This window comes from Tasmannia lanceolata, unplaced genomic scaffold, assembly GCF_043159265.1.
Source record: "Tasmannia lanceolata isolate RefF3 unplaced genomic scaffold, GAP_Taslan_0.1 ptg000006l, whole genome shotgun sequence".
NCBI classification, from domain to species: domain Eukaryota; kingdom Viridiplantae; phylum Streptophyta; class Magnoliopsida; order Canellales; family Winteraceae; genus Tasmannia; species Tasmannia lanceolata.
This window is the reverse complement of record NW_027518683.1, coordinates 34,382,041-34,388,737: the sequence shown is the minus strand read 5'-3', so window position 1 is coordinate 34,388,737 and position 6,697 is coordinate 34,382,041.

The window sequence follows — 6,697 nt, the reverse complement described above, 5'->3', positions numbered from 1 at the left end:
ATAATACAAGGTTTTCCTTGTAATCATAATATCAAAGAAACTTCTTTTCCTTTACTACTCAAGTAAACCGATCTAATAGTATCCATTGATTCCTGTTATCACAAACAGAGTGAAGCAAAGAATCATAACTCGAAAGAGGAAAGGATATCAAGATGAAGGGGTAGAGAGCACAACAAAAGCAAGTTTGTCAATGCTTCCCTCAAGGCAGAGTAATCCACTCCTTTAATGGTGTGTCTTCTACCAGGCGAGTAATTACAAATAACTTAAGGGCCCGTTTGGATTAGGGCTGGCAATTTCACCTGAAAAAGCGGGGATCCGCCCCGCCCCGCCCCGTTTGGGGAGGGGATTCCCCGATTTGAAAGGGGAAGGGGAAGGGGATGGAGTTGTCCCCGCCCCGCCCTGCCCCGCTAATCAATGCCATTTTTTTGTAAATTTTTAAGTGTTTTTTTTAAGGAAAACTACTAGAAACTCTGTGGATCGGCTACAAGATTCCCCCAAACATAAACTTAGCTTGTCTTTTCCTTTTAATTAGCTTCTGAGAGCATTTTGGGAACTATAATAACCTTTTCACAGATGTTGAAATAATAAAGACAAGCTGAGAGCCTGAGACGCTGAGTGTATGCAATTATCAAAAAATCGTAGTGCCAACAAAATTTTAGGGTTGGATTGCAGGTTTTAATTTTCAACAAGAAAAATTTAGCTACTAGAAATTTGTTTCATGTCAGCACTAGACTGAATTGCAGTTAAAGAAATAAGTCATTTGTTGATTTTGTTCTCTTCTCCATTCTCATTTCTCATGCTCATCTGGGGGTTAACATGCTATACAGAATGAACTAATGAACATTATTTTGCGTGTGTGAGCGCCCACTTATGGACTTTTAAAGTTCACTGTGACTACTGAAATAGTTACTTTTTGCACATTGGCTGTCTGTTAATGAAGGTAATCCTGGTGCTCATTTCCTATTTATCATTCCATAATTTATGCAGAAAATTGCTGAAAGATGAGGTCCTGTTGTTATTTATGTTTGTTGTCTCATCCATGCATTTCTGATTTTGTCCATCTGTTTGTTGATCACATGAATAGAATCATAGCATTCATCACAATATTGTCTGTAATGGACGTAGAAGAAAGAAGCTCTGTTTGCTGGTTTGATTGGGTTCCAAAGAGGGGGCGGGGCGGGGATTTTGTCCCCGAAGGATGCGGGGAGGGGAAGGGGAAGGGGATTAGATATTCCCCGCGGGGAGGGGAGGGGGATTCCCCACCATCCCCGCAGAGGGGAAGGGGAAGGGGAGGGGGAAAATTCCCCGCATAAGGGAAGGGGAAGGGGACCCCAACATCCGGCCCCGACCCGCCCCGTTGCCACCCCTAGTTTGGATACCCCTTGGATTTGGATTTGGAGGTGAATTTGGATTTTTAAATCCAAATTCGGCGTTTGGCAAGCCTTTATGACATCTAGATTTGGATTTGAGTGAAATCCACAAGATTTACAAATTCCTCATGTTAGTGTAATTTTTTAGATTTATAAATCCTTTCTGCAAGAGGTTATTTATAAATCTAAATCTGACCTGTAAGGGGTTAAAATGACCAAAATATACCAAAAAAGTGTTAAATAACTTAAGTAACCACATGACATTAAAAATTGATCAAAATACATCGTATTAGGTAAAATGACTAGAAAACCCCCGAGTCAGGCAAAATGACCGAAATACCCCTATACCAGGTAAAAATGACAAAATACCCCCGAGTCGTGTAAAATGACTAAAATACCCTTATGACATAAAAATGATCAAAATAACCTCATACAGGGTAAAATGATTAGAATACCACAATATCATGAAAAATTACTAAAATACCCCTAGATCAAGTAAAAATGACCCATGGCTCATAAAAAATGACTAAAATGACTAAAAATACCATTATGAGATAAAAAAGGATAAAAATACGCTATATTAGGTAAAATGACTAGAAATACCCCTATACCAGGTAAAAATGACAAAATACCCTCGAGTCGTACAAAATGACTAAAATACCCTTATGACATAAAAATGATCAAAATAACCTCATATAGGGTAAAATGACTAAAATACCCCAAGATCATGGAAGATTATCGAAATACCCCTATATCAAGTAAAAATGACCTAAGGCTCATGAAAAATGACTAAAATGACTAAAAATACCCTAATGAGATAAAAATACATCATATTAGGTAAAATGACTAGAATATACCTAGGTCATGCAAAATGACCGGAATACACCTATACCGGGTGAAAATGATCAAATACCCTGAGTTATGGAAAATGACTAAAACACCCTTACGACATAAAAATGATCAAAATACCCCCATATAGGGTAAAATGATTAGAATACCCCTGGATCATGGAAAATGGTTGAAATGCCCCTATATCAAGTATTTTAGGGCTTTTTGGTTTTGTTAGATTTCAAATTCAAATCCAAAGAGCATCCAAACAAAAAAATTAATTAATTTAGATTTGAAATCCAAATCTATACGTGGTCATCCAAACGGCATTATTTATAAATTTGTGAATTTTAAAATTCTTGATTTCAAATCCATGGATTTTGGAAATCCAAATTCACCTCCAAATCCAAATCCAAGGGGTATCCAAACGGGCCCTAATTGTCCCTATCAAGAAAGATATTTGTAATACACTTGTGGGCCCTATTTTAAACATCTACAACTAAAAGAAACCAAGTAATATTGCTGAAAAAAAGACCATGGTATCCTTCCTATAACTTAAAGACTAAAAGACACCTAAAGGACACTTAAGATTAGAATAAAGGCCCTATGATGGTCCCCATCATATCACCTAGTACAGGTGGGATCTTCAATAGACTGCTGTGGTATTTGCCTGGTCAAGTAGCCTAACCTTCCTCCTACGATAACGTACATTTTCACGGACTCAAACAATCCCACGTAGCTTGTGCCAAACCATTTAACTAAGATAATCATGGTATTAGGGTTATCATGAATCCCTATCATATCAAATCCATTTCAAAGAACCCTAGTGGCCCTACTATTTGACTTTCAAACTAATAACAGAAGAAGAAATCATATCGGACTATTCAACAAAACCCTAGTAGAGTACAAAACGGCCTCTGGTCACTCCCCGAGCATGGGCCAACGGCAACTCGTCACCTAACTGTGACATACAAACAAAAACCAAAGAGGCAATAAACTGGATAGGGAGAAAACGCCATAGCTCCCTGTACTTCACAATTAAACCTTGCATAAATCTCTAATCAAGCGAGTCACATCAGTTTTATCAAAAACTAACTTTTTGGTTTCTTTTAAAGCATCATAAAAAAAAAAGCATCCAAATGATCTAAAAAAACTTAAGAAAAAAATTATAAAAAAATTGACAAAAACATGCTCTGCCGATCTCCTCTAAAATGATATCTTATTGATCAAAATAATATGATATTTAAAAGTATACCAATACGGACCCTATAATTATAAGTGACATAATTGCCCTTTAGAGATTTTATTTTATTTTATGTTATTTTATTTCATTTTAGGGTTGCCTATATATATGGAGGATTGATGTATTGGTTTTAGTTATGAATAATTAATTAAGTGCATGTTTCCTTCCCTCTTACGATTTCTCTCTCTTACCTCCTACTCTTTCTTCTTCCCCCTTCTTTCCCTTTATCTTCCCTGCTCTGCATCACAAAGTCATGGAGTTATTCTCTTGCCAAGATAACTTTGATCCTTACACCTAAGAGGCCCATATTTTCTTGTGTACCCATTGTGTAACCATAGTTTCAAAACTCCTCTGCGTCATCGCGGGCTCCCCCGAGTCGACTCCCTTTTACCTTTGGTCCCGTTCTTCCCCGTGTTTTTCCTCGCATACTCAATACTCAGCCGCGTCAACTATGTACTCGACTGCATCGTGCCGAGTTGACTAGAATTTTCTTTGGCTGTGTTTTAACCCGCATCCGTGTTTTGAAACAGTGTGTAACTTTCAGGTTATCAATCGGTGATTCACAGTAAAGGACTACAAATGGATACTTTGGGTTGCACAATGGATTCATGTGATTTATAGATGCTCAACAAGGAATCTACCACCATACTAGCGGAGAAAATTAAGATGGAACCCATCAGTATTTTGACTTTATAAATCTTGCATCATTGCTTTGAGAAAATTGTTTCATCAATATGGTTTCAATCTATTTACTGCATAGAAATATTTTCTAAAAGAATCTTTCAAAAAGCTTTTAGGAAGTCCAAGAACCAAATGTGGGTCATAGTGTCTGTTTGTGGACCTAAGGGAGACATGTATTCCACCGCTAGAATGGTCCATAAGTAAATATTGGTTGGAGAAGGGTTAAACTGTAATTCCAATAGGAAGGATTTTAGCAATAGTGTAGATGAACACAATTGTAATTCCTGATGGGTATGAAAAACAGCAGCCTATTAGCTGTCGACACGTGGCCCCAGGATGGCCCACCACAGATCCAGCGTCAGCCCAGGGGTATTATGGTAATTACCTCAGACTAGGTAAACTCAAACCTATAACAGGCCGACACCTGTCTTGGGGTAGGTAATCCAACCACCCTAGGCTTTCCTCTATAAAAGGGCTTTCAGAGCTCAAACCAATGGGTAATAACTTCCCAACCACCACTCTTAAACTCGCTCTGCATTCCTGCTCATACTGACTTGAGTGTCGAAGGGCCTGTCCGGAGTAACGACTCCGAGTTGGTCTTCTGACCTCGTTTGCTCCTTGTGCAGGACTCAGCTCTTCACTTCGGTTCCGCAGGACTCAACTCCTTCACTTCGGCTCCTCCAGCTCAGCTCCTACGTCACTGCCGTATCTGTTACCGATTTTAGGCCTAACAGATTGGCGCCATCCGTGGGACCACGAACTAAAAGCTGTTCAAATCCCCTTACAAAATGGCAGGACGGAGGAATGCTCGGGTACCAACCGCACGGACTACCCGAGCCGTGCTACCTCGCAGGACCCGGAGTGAGCGAATCGCCTCACAGGTGGTGGCTACTTTTGCTACAGCAGAACAAAGCCCAGCTCGTTCGGAACACCTCAATCCCACGCCCACTCCGGATCAAGTTCAAGCTCTCTTTCAACAGATGACGGCTCTTGTCGGTCAATACCAACAGCTACTCCAAGCGCCTCCCCAACATCCTCCAGAAGCTCCACGACCTGTATAGGAAAGGTCGAATATCCAAAGGGGAGATTCAGCGCGCCACGGTGAAGACCGGACTCACCACTCAAGACAAGTTCATCACTCCAGAGCCAGGCATGCCCATACAGAACCTCACCACCGCTGGAGGTCGCGGTCCCGCTCTGCACGAAAGCATCGACCCCAGAAAGACCACGCGCCGCAAGAAAAATCTCGGCCTCGTCGAAAGAGTCCGGAAAATCAGTCCGGCTCAGCGGCGAGCCCATCAGTGGAGAGAAACAGGTCGTTGGACCGACCAGATCGTAGAGCTGATCCGATGCTACGAAGGATAGAGGACATGGACCACCGCATAGAAGAGCTGGCAAAAGATCAGAGCCGGCTTGCTCCACGGGCGTTCTCAAGCAGAACGCCGTTCACCGACGATGTTATGAACGCCCAGGGGGTTTAAAATACCAACCGTCCCACAATATGACAGGACCTCCGACCCTGTGGACCACCTGGAAACATTCAGAACGATGATGCTCCTCCACGGCACGTCCGATGGCTTCCTCTGCAGAGCATTCCCGACCACACTGACTAGTGCGGCCCGGGACTGGTACTCAAGGATCAAACCGAACTCCATCAGTAACTTTGAAGACTTTGGGGATGATCTGGTCCGCCATTTCATGAGCAGCCGTAGGCCAAGGAAAACAACAGCATCCTTGATGGCCTTGCGGCAGGAGGACAACGAGCCTCTAAAGGTGTTCGTCAGCCGTTTCAACAGGGAGGCACTCCAAGTGCCGAATTTGGATCCCTCAGCCGCCATGACCGCGCTCCTCGCAGGCACTAGATCCAACGACTTCCGCCGGTCAGTGGCTCACCATAATCCACACTCACTGGCAGATCTGATGGCCAGGGCGGAGGAATATATAGCAGTGGAAGAGACGCTGGCGGCCCTGGACTCAAATCAGAGGAGAACCTCTGAGGACAAGAACCCTACCAAGCAACGTAGGGACGATAAGGCCCCCAGAAGAGAGAAGTCCCCCCAGAGGAGGGAAGAAAACTTTACCCCTCTCAACACCTCCCGGAGGCACATACTGGCCGCAATCAGAGGAGAAGAGTTCGTAAGGTGGCCGACCAGAATGATCTCTAAGGGAAATAAGAGAGACAAGTCGAAGTACTGTTGGTTCCACAGGGACCACGGTCACAACACAGACAAATGCTGGCAGCTCAAGGAAGAAATCGAGCTGCTGATTGGTCGGGGCTACTTGAAAAAGTATGTCCGAAGTGACGGCCACAGAAGAGAGCACAGAGAAAAAAGTCCCCAGGGCCAGAGCCCTCGACGGTCACAGCCGCCCCCTGCGAGGAACCAATCTCCTCTGCCATCCAGTTCACAACCAGAGGCACAGCGATCCCAGCCAAGAGGGTTCATCGGCACGATTATGGGCGGACCGGCCGCCGGGGGCACATCATCTGCTACTCCAAAAGCATACGCACGCCGAGTCAATGCCGTGCACACATGCAGCAAAAAGATGAAGACGGAGATTGAGATCTCCTTTTCAG